This window comes from Ursus americanus, chromosome 27 (genome assembly GCF_024610735.1).
Source record: "Ursus americanus isolate L20-20 chromosome 27, mUrsAme1.1.p, whole genome shotgun sequence".
In the NCBI taxonomy this organism is placed as follows: Eukaryota; Metazoa; Chordata; class Mammalia; order Carnivora; family Ursidae; genus Ursus; species Ursus americanus.
Genome location: NC_142153.1, coordinates 43,836,634 through 43,859,246, shown reverse-complemented (window position 1 = coordinate 43,859,246; position 22,613 = coordinate 43,836,634).

Sequence of the window (22,613 nt, the reverse complement as noted above, 5' to 3'; positions counted from 1 at the left end):
AGTCATTGTAGAGCCATGATCACAGACACAAAATGATTTTCAAAATAATTCAATCCCACTGAACTTTTTTTTAAAGATTTTATTTATTTATTTGACGGAGAGAGACAGCCAGTGAGAGAGGGAACACAAGCAGGGGGAGTGGGAGAGGAAGAAGCAGGCTCCCAGCCGAGGAGCCCAATGCAGGGCTAGATCCCAGGACTGTGGGATTACGCCCTGAGCCGAAGGCAGACGCTTAACAACTGAGCCACCCAGGCGACCCAATCCCACTGAATTTTTAAAAATTTAACATACAGCATTATATTAGTTTCAGGTATGCAATATGGTGATTTAGAAATTCAGTACATTACTCAGTGCTCATCAAGATAAGTATACTCTTAATCCCCTTCTCCTATTTCACCCATCTGTCCCCCTCCCCTCTGGTAACCATCAGTTTGCTCTCTATGGTTAAGAGTCTGTTTTTTTTGTTTGTTTGTCCCTTTTTTTTTCTTTGTTTTTTTATTTTTATTTTTATTTTTATTTTTTCCCCCTGTTATCTTCCAGGAGTTTTATTATGTTTGTATTTTCCATTTAGGTATTTAATATATTTTAAATTAGTTTTTGTGAGAAGAGTAAAGTCTTTGTCAAAATTCTTTTTTTTTCTTTTTCTTGAGGATATCCAGTTATACTGGCACCATTTTTATTTTTTTATTTTTTTATGCCATGTTCCATGATTCATTATTTGCATATAACACCTAGTGCTCCATGCAATATGTACCCTCCTTAATACCCATCACTGGCCCAGCCCAAATCTCCCACCCCCTCCCCTCTGAAGCCCTCAGTTTGTTTCCCAGAGTCCAAAGTCTCTCATGGTTCATTTCCCCTTCTGTTTATCCCCCTTCATTCTTCCCTTCCTTCTCCTACAGATCTTCCTATTTCTTATGTTCCATAAATGAGCGAAACCATATGATAATTGTCTTTCTCTGCTTGACTATTTCACTTAGCATAATCTCCTCCAGTCCCCTCCATGTTACTGCAAATGTTGGGTAATCGTTCTTTCTGATGGCTGAGTAATATTCCATTGTATATATGGACCACATCTTCTCTGACACATCTGTTGAAGGGCATCTCGGCTCCTTCCATGATTTAGCTATTGTGGACAATGCTGCTATGAACATTGGGGTGCTTATGCCCTTCTCTTCACTATGTCTGTATCTTTAGGGTAAATACCCAGTAGTGCAACTGCTGGATCATAGGGTAGCTCTATTTGTAACTTTTTAAGGGACCTCCACACTGTTTTCCAAAGTGGCTGTACCAACTTGCATTCTCACCAACAGTGTAAGAAGGATCCTCTTTCTCCACATCCTCTCCAACATTTATTGTTTCTTGTCTTGTCAATTTTTGCCATTCTAACTGGTGTAAGGTGGTATCTCAAGGTGGTTTTGATTTGAATTTCCCTGATGGCTAATGATTTTGAACATTTTTTCATGTGTCTGTTAGCCATTTGTATGTCTTCATTGGAAAAGTGTCTGTTCATATCTTCTGCCCATTTTTTGATTTGATTATTTGTTCCACGTGTGTTGAGTTTAAGAAGTTCTTTGTAGATCTTAGATACTAGTCTTTTGTCTGTAGTGTCATTTACAAATATCTTCTCGCATTCTGTGGGCTGCCTCTTATTTTTTTTGACTGTACTAGAAGTCCTTGCAACAGCAATCAGACAACAGAAAGGGATAAAAGGTATCCAAATTGGCAAAGAAGTCAAATTGTCTCTCTTCGCAGATGACATGATACTCTATATGGAAAACCCAAAAGACTCCACCCCCAAACTACTAGAACTTATAGAGCAATTCAGTAATGTGGCAGGATACAAAATCAATGCTCAGAAACCAGTTGCATTTCTATACACGAACAATGAGACTGAAGAAAGAGAAATTAGGGAATCCATTCCATTTACAATAGCACCAAAAATCATACGTTATCTCGGAATTAACTTAACCAGAGAGGTAAAGGATCTATATTCTAGAAACTACAAATCACTCTTGAAAGACATTGAAGAAGACACAAAAAGATGGAAAAATATTCCATACTCATGGATTGGAAGAATAAGCATAGTTAAAATGTCGATGCTACCCAGAACCATCTACACTTTCAATGCCATCCCGATCAAAATACCAATGACATTTTTCAAAGAACTGGAACAAACAGCCCTTAAATTTGTGTGGAACCAGAAAAGGCCCCGAATCGCCAAGGAACTGTTGAAAAGGAAAAACAAAGCTGGGGGCATCACAATGCCGGATTTCAAGTTGTACTACAAAGCTGTGATCACAAAGACAACATGGTACTGGCACAAAAATAGACACATAGGTCAATGGAACAGAATAGAGAACCCAGAAATGGACCCTCGGCTCTTTGGGCAACTAATCTTTGACAAAGCAGGAAAAAAACATCCAGGGGGAAAAGACAGTCTCTTCAATAAATGGTGCTGGGAAAATTGGACAGCTATATGCAAAAGAATGAAATGTGACCCCTCTCTCACACCATACACAAAGATAAACTCCAAATGGATGAAAGACCTCGATGTGAGACAGGAATCCGTCAAAATCATAGAGGAGAACATACGCTGCAACCTCTTTGATATCAGCCACAGCAACTTTTTTCATGACACATCTCCAAAGGCAAGAGAAACAAAAGAAAAAATGAACTTGTGGGACTTCATCAAGATAAAAAGCTTCTGCACAGCCGAGGAAACAGTCTTTGTTTGTTTTATTTCTTAAATTCAACATATGAGTGAAATCATATGGTATTTGTCTTTCTCTGACTGACTTCACCTAGCATTGTACCCTCTAGATCTATCCATGTTGTTGCAAAAGTCAAGATCTTATTCTTTATTATGGCTGATTAATATTCCATTTTGTATATACCACTTCTTCGTTATCTATTCATCTATCAATGGCCACTTGGGCTGCTTCCATAATTTGGCTCTTGTTATTTACAATATATAATTTGGTTATTGTTATTTTGGCTATTGTAAATAACACTGCAATAAACATAGAGGCAGATATATCTTTTTGAATTAGTGTTTTTGTATTCTTTGGATAAATACCCAGTAGTGGAATTACTGGATCATATGGTAATTCTATTTTTAATTTTTGGGGAAACTTCACACTCTTTTCCACAGTGGCTGCACCAGTTTGCACTCCCACCAGGAGTTCACCTAAGGGTTCCTTTTCCTCCGCATCCTTGCCAACACTTGTTGTTTCTTGTGTTTTTGATTTTAGCCATTCTGAGAGGAGTGAGGTAGTACCTCATTGTGGTCTTGGTTTGCATTTCCCTGATGATGAGTGATGTTGAGCATCTTTTCATGTGTCTGTTAGTCATCTCCATGTTTTCTTTCCAGAGTTGTCTTCAACCCCACTGAAATTTAAGCAGTGGGGCACCTGGGTGGCTCAGTTGTTAAAAGTCTGCCTTCAGCTCAGTGTGTGATCCCAGGGTCCTGGGATCGAGCCCTGCATTGGGCTCCTGGCTTGGCTGGGAGCTTGCTTCTTCCTCTCCCACTCCCCCTGCTTGTGTTCCCTCTCTCTCTGGCTGCCTCTCTGTCAAATAAATAAATAAATAATCTTAAAAGAAAGAAGAAAGAAAGAAAGAAAGAAAGAAAGAAAGAAAGAAAGAAAGAAAGAAATTTAAGCATAAAGACAACATTTAAAGAACATTTTAGTTTCAAAAACAAAAACAAACCAAATCTGTAAACAACAAACATACATAAATGTCCTTAATGGTTTGTATAATGTTGCTGACCTGTTAAATAGAAGTGTTAGCATTCCTTGCATTAATCCTGGTGATTCCATTTCTTTCAACAGATGGTGGGGGTAATTACTTAATATTAGGAATAAATGTAAATAGACATCTTTCACATTGACAAAAAATTCTCTTAAATATAGGAGTCCTACTTAAAATGAACAATTATGATATTTTAAAAATCACTCCTTGATTTTAATAGTAATTTAGTTTAATGTAGTTGAATGTGCACTGGATTATTCAATCCATCAAAAGGGTCATGTATACATGGCATGGATTAAACATCATGTGCTCAAGATGGCTCTTTCAAGTAAAGTCCCCCAGCCACATACAGCTATTCATAGTACTTCTCAAAAGTCTTCTAATGCAGAAATAGTCCTTAGCCTGGGTATCCAGCAGAGGACAGTAAAGTCCCAGTCTTCTTTTCTGACTGGTTTCCTTTCAGATGACTGCAATGGATAGTGTTCTGAAGCTCTCAGGTGGCTGACATATAATTGCAGACATTAAGCATTTCTGAGAAGAAACATAAAATGTACTGTGAGGTCAATGAAATTCTTTGTCATGATTGCTCTGCAGATCCAACCCTTTAACATGACAGTGCAGAACTGGAAGTTATGCGCAGCACTCATTGACTGGTGGTATCATGCATACGGTGAACTTCATGGGTCAAACATTTCTGTGTTGTTTCATGTTGTTTAAATAACCACAGTATTCTCTGTGCCTGTATTAGGGTAAGATTTTACCCAACTGCCTATAAAGGAATTAAGTCATTTCATATTTTTTCCAATTGCTTTTGAGCTTCCACTTTCTCTTGAGTGCTGGGATTTTATAAGACGGAAGGAGGTTTATGTTCTTTCTCCCTAGACCTCCAATTTCCTTCCTCCCTCCAAATTTTTCTTGGAAGTCTTCTGACATTTTGGGTTAAGTGGAAAACAAAGATCATTTTTCTTTCTTTTTTTTTTTTTTAAAGAGAAATAAATCCTCAAAAGTCAGAAAGGAATGTAGAGAACTGGGAATCTGATGCATCCCTTGGTGTTTTGCATGTCAATCCTTAATCTAGGTGAATTGAAATGCTATGTTACTCCTTATCAAAGAGGTTGCTGTCTAATGCAGGTGCCACAATAAGCCACATAAGCTATGGGCAGAAGTAGTTCAGAACCACTAATTCCTATTGTTTTTGGAGAAAATTATGAAAAATCTTGGGCAATAATAACAGAGTATGATATATCACAGTTTTATTTGTGCTTTCTGTGGCCACCCTATTGTTTGTGGTCCATGATGGAGCTGACCAGGAGGCAGTCACATTACATAATACATCAAAGATCTAGTAAGTAAAAGGAGAAAAATCTACAAAGGACCACACACACACACACACACACACACACACACATATTCTTAGTTTAGAAATTCTTAAAACAACTTGTTGTGGATTGTAGCTCCAACTCAGTCATCTTGCGGTTCTGTGGCATCAGGAAACCCTTGAAGTTCAAGGTTCAGGATTTTGTCTCTCTTGGAGAGCTTCCAGAACAGAAACTCTTCAACAGACTCACTTCATGAAGGCAATGCCAGCACTTAGCCCACAGTAGGTCCTCAATACACAATTGTTGAATGAATGAATGAATGAATGAATGGATGATGTGGATAATTTTCTCATTAATTAATTAATTAATTAATCTGTTTATGTGTTTTTTTATTTATTTGAGAGAGAGCATGCAGGAGCACAGCAGGGTAGGTAAGGGCAAAGGGAGAGAGAGAGAGAGAATCTTAAGCAGGCTCCACGCTCTGTGCAGAGCCCAATGCAGGGCTCAATCTCACGACCCTGAAATCATGACCTGACCTGAAATCAAGAGTTGGAGGCTTAAGCCACTGAGCCACCCAGGTGTCCCTAATGTGGATAGTTATTTTTTAAAAATAAGAAATAAAAAATAATTTTCAGAAATGATTGAAATCTAATCTTTATGATTATACAAAAAACTTAAATGAAATACAAATGTCTTTATTTTTTAAATTTTATTTATTTATTTATTTATTTATTTATTTATTTATTTATATTATGTTCGATTAGCCACTGTATGCATCAATAGTTTTTGATGTAGTGTTCAGTGATTCATTAGTTACATATAATACCCAGTGCTCATCACAGCACATGGCTCCTTAATACCCATTACCCTGTTACCCTCTCCCCCACCCCTTTTCCTGCAAAATGGAATATTATTCAGGCATCAGAAACAATGAATACCCACCATTTGCATCACTGTAGATGGAACTGGAGGGGATTATGCTAAGTGAAGTAAGTCAAGCAGAAAAAGACAGTTATCATATGGTTTCATTCATATGTTCATTCAGAAGCAAATGTCTTTAATAATTACCTGCAATGCTAGGTTTAGAGAGGTAAGCAAAGAAACTGGAAGATATAATCCTTGACCTTAAAGTTTACAATATAAATGGGGAGATGAGGACAACCCACATGAAAATACTAAGGGTAGTATAAGATAGTTTATCATTCAGAATTAGATTTCTTTATTGCAGATTAGGAATATAACTTAAGAGTAGAGAGAGATCACTGAAGACAGATGTGGCTTAGGGAAACTTCATGAATGAGGTAGGACTTGAAACAAATATTGAAAGTAGAACCCCATGGGGCAGGAAGGTGAAGGGTATTCAAGGCATTAACTCTACTTGGTCCCTGAAACAGGCTTTACCTATACGCTTGTTAGAATGCCTGTTGTACTCTGGTAATTATTTACTTGGATGTTCCATCTCCCTTATTAGTGCTGTAAACTGTTGAGGGCTGGGATTCTGTCTTAAATATCTGGGAGTCTTCCACTTTGCCTGGCTCATACCAGAAAGTTAGTAAATACTGATTGTGTAAGGGAGCAAGGCTGAGAGCTGGAAGTGAGTTTGTCATGTGTGTGCAGGTGTAGGATAAAGAGGAGAAGATGGACTCAGTAAGGAACATCCACAGGTTGGAGCAGAATTTCTGTGGAGAGTATTAGAAACAACTTTGAGGCACTGATGAATAATACCATCAAGGTAATCAAGGAGGAATTTCAATGAGATATGGTAGCAGTGGGGAACCACTGAAGTAGGACTGTGAGGTAAAGGTAGTGCTGTAGGAAAATAATCTGGCTGTGATTCACAAATTATCATCAAAATTGTAAAACAATAGAATTTGACAATATAAATGTTTCTAAATCAGCCATTCTTTTTCTCTAATCTAAATCGATGGACATACGTGTATAAGTTAGTGGTGAAGAGAGAGATGACTTCTCTTTCTAAAAGAGAAGAAAAAATTATTGCTAAAAGATACAATAAAGTCAGAAGAGGAACCTTGAAACAATGTGGAACTTATTTCTTGAGCATATTCCAAGTAGATTCTTATCACTTCGCTATTCCTAATTTTAGTAATGAACAAGGGGGTAATAAATGACAATCATTAACACGTAATGGATAGACTTATGTGGAACATGGAGAAACTGCAGTCTGAAGCAAGAGATGCTTATTCTAACAGGGTGATATTGAAAGTTCAGGGGAAAAGTTCCTTCGATACGAAGATATTCTTACCAGGAATAGCTCCTACTGTCTGGAGAACAGCATTGTTTAAAGAGGGGTGTGTTATAAACAGGAAGTGTTAGAGAATGATATTACCAAATTAGCTGCTTGACACGACCTGTGTGTATGATGCTCAGAATGAGCAAAGCAGCCACAACTATGGGGTTAGGCACTGAAAGAGGCCTCTAGCTGGGCTGCACTGGCAGTCAACCGTCAGGGACTTTAGTGGAAAGACATGTGTTTGGTTGGCAAGGGTTTATTTGTTTAGCCTTTTCACCTCATTTGTAAATGTGGGGAAAAAATCATCTTTCAAGGCATATTTGGGGATTATTCACTCTTTAAGGTGGATTCAAACATTCTATCCCAGCTGTAGTTTTCTCTCTGCTCCCTTGACTGCCCCTCCTCCGTGTTCTTGTAGATTTTATATCTACCTTATTTATACAGATCCTATTGTATTTTTACCATATCCCATTTAATTTAATTAATTTAACTTTTTGGAGGGAAGGGGCAGGCAAAGGGAGAGGGAGAGAGAGAGAGAGAGAGAGAAAGAAAGAGAGAATCCTCAAGCAGACTCCCCGCTGAGAGTGAGCCCCCACATGGGGCTCAATCTCATGACTCTGAGATCATGACCTGAGCCAAAACCAAAAGTCAGACACTTAACTCACTGAGCCACCCAGGTGCCCCAACCAGATCCCATTTTAATGGCTACTATGTCTCTCTCCTTCCACTAGACTGATTTTCTTGGGAGGGGGATCTACATTTCCTTATCATTATTTTTGTATTCTCAGAACAATTACCCTGGGAAGAGACAAAAATGAGCACTTTGCTGAGGACAGGATGATGTGGTGGCCAGAATGTAAGCTTTGGGCTCAGATTTATGTTTACATGTCAACTTAGACAAGAGTTGAGAATTAGGCAAATAACATTTTGAGCCTTGTTTTCACCTCCGAAAAAGGAGAATAATGATACATACCACACACAGTTGAAAAAGGATTAGAAAAGATAATGTGTGTCACTGCAAAGACTGGGGCCACGATCATGATCTCTGATTTTCTCTGAGCCCTCAGTGTGGCCCAGAAATCCTGTTTCCCTAATAGCATCTCTTTTTCCATTCACTACAGCCCACTGGTTATTTATATCTTCACCTGCCCACCGGTTATTTACAGCTAGGTGACATTTATACATGTAAAACTCATGTGTCTAAGGTTGAACTCATTATTAACTTGTTCTGCTTCTTGTGTCCTCTGCCTCAGTAAATGTCCATCCACTCTATGGTCTGGGAATTTGTTCATGATTTCTTCCTTCTCTTTGCTCTCCACACCTAATTAACCACTAAGCCTTGTCAATTCATCCTCTCCCCTCCTTACCCACTTCCACTACCCCAGCCCATACTGTCAACATTCTTGCCATGCTCTCCTTGATAATCTATAAATGGTTATCCTGCCTCCACAGTTGTGTCCACTTCTAATCAATTCATATTTACAACACACAAATGTGAAGACTTTCAGACCATCTATGTTTGGGCTGTGTGCATCTACATGACCTTGTGTTTTCTTATCACAGCACCTATCATGATGTATTAGGACACATGCTTGTTTGTAATTCTTCTTACTCTGTGAACTCTCTGATGGAAGGGAATCATGTTTGCCTTGATAGCACTGTATTACAAGCACAGAAAATGGTAGGGATGCCATAAACATTTATTGAAGGACTCAAGAAACAAGGCAATCAGCCCAGCTACTAGGACATGGTAACTCTTCTCCTTTTCACAGTCTTCTTTATTTTTACTCCTTTTACTTTTTCTCTCTTACTTATTATGGCTATTGGTTATAACTGCCATCATCATCACCATCATAATTATAATCATCAATCATCACCTAATATCACCTCTACAATAGCATGGGACTGCTAGTGACAGCTGGCTGGCAGTCTAGCAGAAAAGGTGGCAGGGGCAGTGGGGAAAGCTATTCAGAAGACTTTAGGGTAAAGAAGGACATTCAGGACTCTCATCAGGCCCCACATTCTTTTATTTTTTTTTTTTTGAAGGTTTCTTTTGGAGGAGAATACTCTTCTCATACTGATCTCCCTGTAGCATCAGCCTGACTGCTCTTAGTGGAAACAGAAATGTGGATCACGTCTTTAGTGGCCTAACCACTGGGCTCCATCTAGGCTGCCCTCATGGAAGGATTTTGAATTAATTAGATGAGCTTCATTCTTCATTTCTTGTAAATCAGTTCTCTCTCTCTTTTTTTCTCTTCCAGTGTCTTCTTGCTCTCTTTGTCCACAGGGACCCAGTACTCTCATGCCCAGAAATGTTTAAGTCTATTCCCTTAGATATAGAGATTAAATGAAGAAAGATTAGGCAACTTGCTGGAAGTCACATACAACTAGCCATTTGTACAATGTAGGCTAGAATTTGGGTTTTCCGAATTCCAGACTAGTCTTTTCTACCATATTTATTTGCCCAATGAAGATTCACTGACTGAAATGCATAAATGAGTTTGGAAAGTAACAACATGAGACTGTGTGAGTATGAGTATGAGTGTGAGCAAGTATGTGTATGTGTTTTGCAGGTAAGCAAGTGTCTTTTGTTGCATATTACCTTCTTCTTGCCCTTTGCCACCATCATCACTCTTCATATTCTCTTCCATTTTCCTCTTATCTTCCCCTTCAGTTGCTCCAATCTCTGCCTATATTCTTTTCTCTCCATAAATTGTCCTTTCTAATGCCCTCTTCGCTCTTCCCCAAATTCTTATCTCCTTCATCTTTTGCCATCTTATTTCTCCTTCTCCTGACTCTGATAGCTCCAGAGGTTCAATGTGTCCCTAAAAAATAAAAAATGCTAGATTTTTAAAGGACATTAAAGATATGTAATTTTGATTAATTTATACCATAGCCAGTTTTGTAAGGACTATTTGATGGCCAATGAGCCTTTGAAAACTCTTAAAGGGTTTTTTTTTTTTTCTGAAATGGTAACATCATATTTTTGAATAGAACTATCCCAAACACTTGAAGATCAATTTTTTCTTGGGAATTCTATTTCTTTGCTCACAAAAAGATATGCATGCCTATCTTTGTGTTATGGAAGCTATATGAAATTAGTCCTCTGAAAACTGTGAAGGAGAAAATTCTATAGTATGTATCTATGTCCTATCCTTGAGGGACGGTGGCAGGTTTGGGAGGTCAAGTGTTTGAACGTATATTAAATTAAGTAGACTCTTGTCAAGGTAGAGTCTGTCAATGGCAGGAATCTGGAAAGGCAAGATTGCTGGTTGGAGGGAAACTTAAGGTATGGCCCAAGGGCTTGGGACCTTTGCCGACCAACGGGCAGAGATTAAGGCTGTGCAGCTGTGAGGCAGGCTCTAGTACCAAGGTCCAAGGTCAGCTACGAGTAAGGCTTCTTTCTCTGCTGGCATATTGGAGCCCTTGCTGCCGCATTAACATGGATGATTCATGTCTTCCTCCATCCCTCATGGTAGAGCCTCCTAAAGGGCCAGGCTTATAAAAGCAGAATCTGAACATGAGTGAAAATATCCAAGTCCTTGTTTATGGTGGATCGCCTATTGTCAATGGTGGATGGGTATACCTCCAAGGAAATTAGTGCTCCAAGTGCTCATGTTCTCTTTTAGTAATCTATCCATCCAGATCATGTAAGATTGATGTTCTCTTTTAGCAATCCATCTTCTTCTGTGGTCCAGGACTTTCTGGGAACCAGGAGGAAGGACAGTGACAGGAAGCCCTTACTTCTCCTTCTATCTAGGTTCCCTCTTGGCAGGAGATTAAGGTACTGGGCTTAATGAGTTGTCAGAACATCTGAATTAGAGGACACCTGGTTATCGGTAAATATCCTAGGTCTGCCTCATACATTTCCTGGTCTGGATAGTCGACTGCAGGTTTTTCTATGATTTCCATTTGTACAGTATAGAGATTAAGATCACAAGTTTTGGAGGCCAGATTGCTCTGCCACTTTCTAACTGTCATCTGGGACACATTATTTCAGCCCTCTGTTTCTTAGTTTCTTCAACTTTAAAATTGGGATAATAATAGTAGAAGTAAGTGTATGTTAGTATTAGCTATTATATTTGCTGTGTTGATAGCTGTGGGTGTAGTTCTTTATCCATGTTGGCATAGGGAAGATAGTCTTTGTGGAGCATTGAATACACTTTGAGACTGTTGGGAAAATAATGTTTTCAGGTGTATGTGGTAAATTAGGTAGATTAGATGAATGACCTAATCTGTGGTAGATTAAGATTGAGCACACATTCTTCCTTTCACTGCACTTACAGAGGCTGCAGAGTCCAAAACTACATTTCTCAGGCATCTTTCTGCCCAGGGACCTAGATGTAAATTGGCTTTGCTGATTGGATTTTCTCATGTAAGGTGTGGAAGGCAGAAATGAGAAAGAGGTAATCACCCTGCTGGCAAGCCCAGTGGTGGAGAGAGGGTTTTTTCTGTAGCCTTGTTTGAGTCTGATCACTAGCTCCAATGGGTATTGAATGGCACTTGCTTCCTTAGTCCCTAACTTTCCTGATTGGGCTGCTGCCAGTGGATGGTCAACTCTGCAGGGGTTGAACTCAGTCCTCCTTTCAATGTTGTTCATGCCCAGTTTGCTATATCACATTCTTTCTGCAGATTGGTTGTGGTTTGTGCTTTTTACAACTGAGCCTTACTTTTAGTCAAGAGAATTGTAAAGGAAAGAACAATCTTGTTTGATTTTCCAATGCTGGAAGAGCAGAGTGTTTAATTATATGGTCTTATTTGATGCCCTACCTGCAAATAGTTTCCTAGGAGTCTTCACTGATCAGCCTGGGCTATGAGGACTTCCTTAGCCCTTATGAGATAGGTTTACATATTTTCCTATATTTATTCATATTTTTATCAAATTGACTATGAGAGAGATCGGACTAGAAATCATGGTATTGATAAGACCTATAATTATGTGAAGGGTCTTTGGTGTCATGTAGTAAGTCCTCTTTTAGAAATCCATCTAATAAGCCCTTCCCTTAACATGGGAACATTAAGGTCTAATTGTTCTTCTGAAACAATATAGGCTGTGTAATGTTTTACAGTTGCCATATTCAGTGAATTGAATGAATTTATCGTGTGGTAATGGAGGAATTACTTATGTTGTGACCATGTTTTTTTTTCATGATTTGATAAGATATAACCTTAGATCTTGAGTGGGGAAAGAGACTCTATCAGAAGGGTTAAATGAATTGATGCTCATGGTTGAAAATCTGGCTGAGGATTAAAATACTAGATAAAATTTGAAAAGCAACTATTGCTGTGTGGTTCCTATATAATAGAATAAGGTGGGCACAGCTGTGCTGATTCCTTGCAGGACTGAGTAAGATTATCTGCACTCACTCTGAGGAGGGTTATCTCTCCATAGCATATGTCAGTGGTAGTTTAGAGTAGTTCAAATGTACAAGCTAAACAATTAGCATATGTCTCTGTATTTTCAAAAATCTAGGCTCAGTGGAAGTGTTTATGTAAAATAAGCCCCACCCCCCCATGCTAAAAACTAACTACTGGTCCAAGAAGAGGGAGAGATTTGAAGGTAGAGAAATGTTGTGTGAGAACATCTTCACATATTAAGGTCCAGGGTCCTGTGGGTAACCTTGTTGAGAGTATCTACAAGTGAGTGGAAGGATTAGGTGGCCGAGAATTTTAGTCATACATACTGAGTTTGTGTGGCAATTGCCAGGACACAGCTTAACTGAACCTATTTCTGTTTTGTTTAGTTTTTTTGTTTTGTTTTTTAGATTCCTCATATAAGTGAAATCTTTTGGTATTTATCTTTCTGTACCTGACTTATTTCACTTAGCATGGTACCTGCTAGGTCCATCCACGCTGTTGTGAATAGCAAGATTTTATTCTTTATATGGCTGAGTATTATTCCATTATATATATATATATATATATATATATATAGATAGATAGATAGATATCTATATATCTATATATATATATATCGTGTATACACACACACACACACACACACACACACACCACATCTTCTTTATCCATTCATCTACTAGTGGACACTTATGTTGCTTCTATATCTTGGATATTATAAATAATGCTGTGATAAATGCAGAGGTGCATATATCTTTTTGAATTAGTGTTTTCATTTTTGGGAGATACTCAGAAATGGAATTGCTGGATTGTATGGTACTTCTATTTTAGAATTTTGAGGAATCTCCACAGGCTTTCTATGGTGGTGCACAAATTTACATTCCCACCAATAGTGCATGAAGCTTCCCTTTTCTCTATATCCTCACCAAAACTTGTTATTTCTTTTTTATTTTAGCTGTTCTGGTGGTGTGGGGTAGTAGTATCTCATTGTAGTTTTAATTTATATTTCCCTGGTGCTAAGTGATGTTGAGCATCATGTACCTGTTGGCTATCTTTATGTCTTTTTGAGAAAAATATCTATTCAGTTCATCTGTCCACATTTTAATTAGGTTGTTTGTTTTGTTTTGATATTGAGTTGTATGAGTTCTTTATATATATTGGATAGTAACCCCTTATCAGATATACTATTTGCAACTATTTTCTCTTCAGTATGAGGTTGCATTTTTGTTTTGTTGATGATTTACTTCACTGTGCAAAAGTTTTTTAGTTTTATGTAGTCCAATGTGTTTATTTTTGCTTTTGTTTCCTTTGTCTGAGGAGACATATCCAAAAAAATAACACTTAATATCAGAGAGGTTATTGCTTATGTTTTCTTATAGGAATTTTATGGTTTCAGGTTTTACATTTAGGTCTTTAACACATTTTAGGTTTATTTTTGTGTTTACTGTGAGAAATTGGTCCAGTTTCATTATTTTCCATGTAGCTATTCAGTTTTCCAAGCAATTGAAGAAATTTCTTTCCATTGTATTTCTTGTCTGCTTTATTGTAGATTAATTTTCCAAATAAATGTGGGTTTATTTCTAAGCTATCTTTCTGTTCCACTAACCTATATATATGTTTTTGTGCTAGTACCATACTGTTTTGATTATTATAGCTTTGTTGTATACTTTGATATCTGGGATTGTGATACCTCCAGCTTTGATCGTTCTTAAGATTGCTTTGGCTATTCAAGGTCTTTTGTGGTTCCATAAAAATCTTAGGATTATTTATTGTAGTTCTATGACAAATGTCATTGGTATTCTGATAGGGATTGCATTGAATCTGTAGGTTGCTTTGGGTAGTATGGACTTTTTAACACTATTACTTCTAATCCATTATTTTCATAGATCTTTCCATTTATTTGTGCTCTCTCCAATTTCTTTCATCCATGTCTTCTAGTTTTCAGAGTACAGGTCTTTCACCAGCTTGGTTATATTTATTCTTAAGTATTTTGTTCTTTTTGGTACAATTGTATATGGGATTGTTTTCTTAAATTCTCTTTCTGATAGCTCATTATTAGTGAAACACAATGGATTTCTGTATATTGATTTTTTATCTTGCAATTTTACTGAGTTCATTTATTAGTTCTAATAGTTTTTTGGTGGAGTCTTTAGGGCTTCCTATATATAGTATCATGTAACCCGCAAATAGTGACAGTTTTACTTCTCCCTTATCAATTTGGATGTATTTTATTTCTTTTTCTTGCCTAATTGCGGAAGCTAGGACTTCGAATGTTTTGTTGAATTAAAGTGGTGAGAGTGGGCATCTTTGTCTTGCTCCTAATCCTAGAGAAAAAGTTTTCAGCTTTTCACAATTGAGCATGATGTTAGCTTTGTGTTGGTTATATATGGCCTTTATTATGTTGAGGCATATTCCCATTCTGCTCACTTTGTTGAGAATTCTTGAATGGATTTTGAATTTTGTCAAATATATTTTTCTGAACCTGTTGAGATGATTATATGATTTTTATCCTTTGTTTTGTTAAAGTGGTGTATCATGTTGATTGATATACAGATGTTAAACTATCCTTGCATCCCTGGAATGAATGTCACTTGGTCATAGCATATGATCCCTTTAATGTATTGCGAATTTGGTTTGATGACATTTTTTTGAGGATTTTTGCATCTATGTTCATCAGTGATAATGGCCTTTAATTTTCTCTCTTTCTTTCTTTTCTTTTTTTGGTAGTATCTTTGTCTAGTTTTGTTATCAGGGTAACACTGGCCCTGCAAAGTGAGTTTGGAAGTATTCTTTCCTTTTCAATTTTCTGGGAATAATTTGAGAGGGATAGATATTAACTCTTTAAATCCTTGGTAGATTTCACCTGTCCAGCTATCTGGACCTTGACTTGTATTTGTTGGGAGTTTTTTGATTACTGATTCAATTTCATTGCTAGTAATCAGTTTATTAAGATTTTCTATGTCTTCATGATTCAGTCTTAGAAAATTGTATGTTTCTTAGGAAGTCATATATTTCTTCTAGGTTGTCCAATTTGGTGGTATGTACTTGTTCATAGTATTATATTATGATCCTTTGTGTTTCTGTAGTATTGGTTGCAATTTTTCTTTTATATCTGATTTTGTTTGGGTCTTCTCTCTTTTTCTTAATGAGTATAGCCGAAGGTTTGTTATTATTATTTTTTAAAATCTTTCTGAAGAACCAGCTCTTAGTTTCATTGATCTTTTTTACTTTTTGGTTTCTATTTTATTTTATTTTTTCACTCTGATCTTTATACTTTCTTCCTTCTACTAACTTTGGTCTTTTCTTGCTTTTCTAGTTCCTTTAAGTGTAAAGTTAAATTGTTTATTTGGGAATTTTCTTATTTCTGAGGTAGGCCTATATCATTATAAACTTCCCTCTTTGAACTGTTCTTGCTGCATTGCAACAATTTTGGAACATTCTCTTTCCATTTTCACTCATCTCAATGTATTTTTAAATTTTTTCTTTGATATCGTCATTGACCCATTGGTTATTTTTTTATTTATTTTGATCTTTATTTTTAAATTTTTTTTATTATTAACATATAATGTATCACTTGTTTCAGGGGTACAGGTCTGTGATTCATCAGTCTTACACAATACACAGCACTCATTACAGCACATACCCTCCCCAATGTCCATCACCCAGCCACTCCATCCCTCCACCCCCTTCCCCTCCAGCAACCCTCAGTTTGTTTCCTGAGATTAACAGTCTCTTATGATTTGTCTTCCTCTCTGGTTTGTCCTGTTTCATTTTTTTCTTTTCTTCCCCTATGACCCTCTGCCTTGTTTCTTAAATTTCACATATCAGTGAGGTCGTATGATAATTGTCTTTCTCTGATTGACTTATTTCACTTAGCATAATACCCTCTAGTTCTATCCATGTCTTTGCAAATGGCAAGATTTCATTTTTTGACAGCTGAGTAATATTCCATTGTGTGTGTGTATATATATATATATATATATATATATATATATATATATATATATATATATATATATACATATACCACATCTTCTTTATCCATTCATCTGTTGATGGACGTCTGGGATTTTTTCCATAGTTTGGTTACTGTGGACATTGCTGCTATAAACATTGGGGTGCAGGTGCTCCTTCGGATCACTACATTTGTATCTTTGTGACCCATTGGTTATTTAGTTATGTGTTGTTTAGTTTCCATGTGTTTATGTTTTTTCCAGTTTTTTTCTTGTATTTGATTTTTACTTTCATGTTGTTGTGGTTGGAAAAAGTGCTTGATATGATTTCAATCTGCTCTAATTTATTGAGAGCTGTTTTGTGACCTAACATATGATGTATCCTGGGGGATGTTTCATGTGTGCTCAAAAAGAATGTATTCTGTGGTTTTTAGATGGGATATTCTGTATGTTTCTCTTAAGTCCATCAGTCTAATGTGTTGTTTAAGGCCAATGTTTCCTTATTGATTTTCTCTTTGGATGATCTATCCATTGATGTAAGTCAGGTATGAAAGTCCCTTAGTATTATTGTATTGCACTCTATTTCTTGCTTTATTTTTGTTATTATTTGCTTTATATATTTAGGTGCTGCCATGTTGTGTGCATAAATGTTAAAATTGTCTTCCAGTTCACTAATTTCTGCTTCTATTGCATCCATTCTGTTCTTGAACCCCTCTAGGGTATGATTCAGTTCAATTATAACTTCTGTTTGGTACTTTCTTATATTTTCTATCTCTATGTTGAAGTTCTTGCTGTGTTCATCTATTTTTCTTAAAAAATCAGTGAGCATCTTTATGACCATTACTTTCAATTCTTTATCAGGCAGGTTGCTTATCTCATTTCATTAAGTTCTTTTTCTGGGGATTTGCCTTGTTCTTTGGTTTGTAACATATTCCTCTGTCTCCTCATTTTGCCTTTCTCTCTGTGTTTGTCTATATGCATTAGGTGAAACAGCTACCTCCCTCAGTCCTGAAGGAGTAGTCTTGTGTAGAAACTGTTTCATATGACCCAGAAGTGCAGTCTTCATGGCCACCAGAGCCAGGCATTCTATGGGAGTCCTTCAGGCGGGCTCATGTGCCCACTGGGTTGTGATAGGGCTGCAGCTACTACACCAGGTAGATGGTGCGTGGAGCACTTATCTGTTCTAGTTGTAGCTTGGATGCTAGGCAGGGATGACATGGTGCAGAGTGCTCAGCCAGCCCAGTTATGGTATGGAGTACGCAGAGCATGACTTCTAGTACTAGCAGGCTAGAGGGAGGGCTCCAAAAGTGACACTCATGTGTTCTGTCATCAACAAGTTAGGATGAGAGGCAAAAATGGTGTCTACCAGTGCTTTTTGTCCCTATATAAAGATTTATTTATTTATTTATTTATTTATTTATTTATTTATTTATTTAAATTTAGAGAGAGAGAGAGCATGAGACAGGGGGAGGAGCAGAGGGAGAGGGAGAGAATCTCAAACAGACTCCGCACTAAGCATGGAGCCTGATGCAGGGTTCAGTCTCATGACCCTGAGATCATGACCTGAGCAGAAACCAAGAACTAGACACTTAACTGATTGAGCCACCCAGATGCCCCTGCTTTTATCCCTATATAAAGTCCCTACAGGTTCATGTCCTTTTGGCAGCCACTTTATTTTTTTTTTTTAATAATGATTTTTTATTATATTATGTTAGTCACCATACAGTACATCCCCGGTTTTCGATGTAAGGCTCGATGATTCATTAGTTGTGTATAACACCCAGTGCACCATGCAATATGCACTGTATCTCAGGGTGAATGAGTTTGTGAGTGAGCCCTTTAAGTGTGGGGTCTTTAATCCCTGTGATTCTCTTGGTCTTAATCCTGTTGCTTTTTAAAACCAGACGTGTTGGGGGCTTGTCTTTTCAGTGCTGGCCACCAAGGTGAGGTGCCTTATTGGAGCATAATCTCTTTACTCCTCAAGGATGAGTTCTGTATTTTGGGATCCATCCCAATTGCAGGGTCACCACACCACATCTGGAGTAGAGTCCTGGGCAAGGCTGTGTCTCTGCCTCTCCCACCCTTCTTGATAAGTCTCTTTTGTCTTTTGTTGGTGGGGGGGCTATTCACCTGGTTCTTATGTCCTTTTCAGAGTAGAATTATTGTATGTACTTATAAATTTGTTGTGTCTGTGGGAGGAGGTGAGTTCAAGGTCTACCTTTGATGCCATCTTGAACCCCTGACTATCTCATTTGTATATTTGATCTTCTCAAAAGATTACACTTCTATTTTCCCTTTTGAGTGGGAATCTAGACATCTGTTTTTAGATAGGCTTCTAAACATTCCTTCCCCTTCACCCTACTTTGGAGGTATATGGTTCCCCAGACCTCTAAGGATATTGCAGTTTTAATCAAATTGTTTATTGGCTTTCTTTACTACTGACTGAGGAGTTGTCTTTCTTTGGTCCGCCAATCAATTACCACATATCTTTCTGCTTTCCAGCTCTGGTTTCCTTTCCATCCTTGTAGGTCTTGGCCCTGAAAAGTTCCTGTCATGATGTTTTAGTGGAATTTTGCAAGAGAATGAAATTAGATGTGTGGAATCTCAGTTTCTTTCTTAAAGCAGTTTCCTAGTCCTGAAAGGAGTGGTACATCTCCCACTCAGAAAGCCTCCTTTCTATTCTGGGAATGTGGGGTTCATCAGGGAATTTGGCTGCCTATGGGCAAGTTTAAAATCAGATTTTGTTTATAGCTGTATTGTTCTCTGAGACTCAGTCTGCCTTCTGGGGACAAGACAAAGACCCCTTTCCTGAATCTTGGCACCGTCTTCTCTCTCTCTCTCTCTCTCTCTCTTTTTTCAGTATTCCACCCTTTATTCTGTGACCGTGTGCAACCCCAGTTAGTTCCCTATCTCAGATAACCTGAGTTGAACGCATGCGTCTCTGAGGTCCTCAGAACTTTATTTCTGGAGGGCCTCACTGGGAACTCCCAGAAATTTTCCTATGCCACTATCATATTTCCCATTCTTTTATTGCCCCTCCAGATGATGGGTTACCTACTTTGCTAGGTATTTTTTGAAGACTAATAATAATGTTGTAATGCATTATACCTTAAAACCTTTTTGCTTTCAAGCACTAGCTCTTAAACCTATAGTTCAAGGAGTAATAAAGGTGGCATATTCAGGCAGTATTTTTGACTGAGGGTTTCTTCTTTAGGATCTGTTTATGTAAAGCTACCCTAGGAGAACATTTCTGTGTCTTTGTTCTCATTTGGGAGCTAAATTAGCTAATTCTATTGGGGGTAAAGTAAGGTAAGAGTACAAAGTTTTTGTGTTCCTAAGAGAAGATGCTGCTTTGACAATTTGGTTCTGCAGGGTTTCAATGTCCTGATATTCCAATCTTGCAGAAATCAACTGGATTTCATGGAATTTGAAGTCAATTGAAAGACAATCTGTTGGAATCATTTCATGAATTCAAAGCATTCAGAGAAAAAATGTTTGCTCAGCTACGGTGATTGAGAAATTGAAGGAAGCTAGAGTAATATGTCATGCTTGGTTATGTGCTGCTCTGATGCCAGTTCAGAGTAAAAGCTGAACTTTGTTTTTGAAAGCCACTGTGGAAAGTGGAAACATTGATTGTGGATTGCTGAGTGGTGGAGTATTATTTTCTTATTCAGAAATAGAAGCATCCTTGCTTTAGTGGCTGGGGGGGGTAGCATCAATCCTTACTATTGCAATAGAGCCCAGTTGCTTTCTTCTTTTAATTTTGAAAGAGTAAATATTTAAATAGGTAATACAGAAAAGTTATTGCCAGTTTTCCTCCATGGGCCATGGCTAGGAGTTAAAAGAGAGTCAGGCAGAATTTGCACACAGAGAAAAAAATATTATAGAAATTATATGTAATCCTTTTAAAGCCAAGACATTGGAATTCTTGATTTCCAATTGGCCTAATTGAGGAAACTTTCTCTGAAAAGCCATTTTAAGAGAAAAAAATTATGAATTTTCTTAAGCCCTGTGATTAGAGTGTAATATGTATTTATGTTCCCCCCAGGTGCCACACAATAAAAATGGTTAAAACCTTTAGTCCTTTTAGTAGTTCACAGTTTTATTGCCAAAGTTATTTTGTAGATTTTATGCTTAAAGCAAGGTCAGTGTATTGCACTGTATAAATTATTCTAAGTAATTGCTCAGTTATTTTATAGCTTAGTCACAGGATTTTTTCATTATTAAACGTAGCCTTTCCTTTAAAGTTAGGATGAGAAGGGCAATATAAATCACAGGGCAGCTTGCCATTGGGGGTTTTAGCTTTACCTGTGATAAGGGTTTAATAACAATCTGGCCCAGACACCAGTTCCCTCTCAATTACCTTTCCACATGGGCATTAGTTCACACTGTTTATTAAAAACTCCCCTTGTAGTTTTTAAATGGAGTGTTTCAGATTAATGGCCCCCATGGAGTTTAACTTCATTGCACTTCATTAAAACTAGATTGTACAAAAGGTTACTTCAATTAAATCCAGAACGTGACCTTAAATCTGTATAGATTTTTTCAGAAAATGTGATAAAACTGCTCGGCCAATCCTTTGAGATTAACAAGGCAACATCCCTTTCAGTAACTGAAGTGCAAAATTTGTGAGCCTGTTCTGAATTTTCATATTGCTATACATTTGGATTTTACAAAATTAGAAGCCAATCCTTGGAAAGAGTCTGGAGTTATAAACAGATCAAGTTACTGGAGAACAGACCCACCACGTGGGACTGGAGTTTGTGAAACCGTTAGTTACTCTTGAATAGATGCTATAAGTCTGGTACTCTAGAAAAGAATATTCCTGTTTCCCATGTAATAAAAATATTTTTCTAAATAGCTTGGTTTGTGTCTTCCAGCACAGAAAGTGATATAAAATTTTCTGAGAGGTTTTCTTCCTTGGCTACTCAAACTGTAAAGCAAGGCTTATGGCAGTTCCTAACCATTGTTTCCTCTGAAAATTCATGGTAATTGGAAGCATTAATTACCCATCCAACACCCTGAGAATGTAGCCTCACTATCTTGAGGCAATGTGTGAACTGATGCTCATTAACACCATAAGTCAGTAACTCAATTTTATCTTTTTGTGGGTTTCAAGTGACTCAGTAAAAATCCATTTTCTCTTCTTTTTTGGATAGATGTCAAAGTAGTATTTTCTCCCAACGAGTGGTATCTTGATTATAATTTTAAGAATTCTCATATTTTAACTAATTTTAAAAACGCTGTTGATTTTTATTCTTAAAAGAAGTTGAAAATTGCTAAGTGATACTATTATTCTTTGTCTCTGTATGTCAGAGCTGCAGCGTTTCTCCCTATTTCTGAATTTGTATTTTTGTTGTTCTGCTTTTTAGCTGGTATCTTTTGCTCTTTGTCTAGATTTTGTGTACTTTCTATGACTGAAAGTGGCACTTACAAAGGGATGCAAAATAATCTAAGCATTTATTCAAATATCTCACATATATACCTGACAATATTCACAGCACACTTGTGCACAAAGTTACCCTACGTAAAGGAAGAAGAGATGATGTTATCTGAAGAAAATGACACAAAAACCCTTCCACTGGATACTCTCACATGTAAGTAACTTCTTTGGGTGAAGACAATGAAGCACTGAGTTTAAATATGATATTGTATGAAGGATTGCTGAGCCATTAAATGATTACCACCCATTAATAACTTAGTTCATTAAACTAGCATGTTACCTATTTGGACCCTCAGGGAATAATCAGACAATGAATATTTTATATTTTGATTTAAAGAAATTGGCAAGTTGAGAACACACGTGGTCCTAGAGAAAGAGAAGCCCCACCTTGGAGTCACAGGGGGATAAGGATTTCTGGGCAACCAAAAGAGAGCTTGAGGACCCTGGATACCAGGTATTTGAAGTGCTAAAGTAATGGATAGGAATTTGAAGTGGGCTCAAAGCAAACCTTTCCTATTTTAGAATTTGGTTTTGGG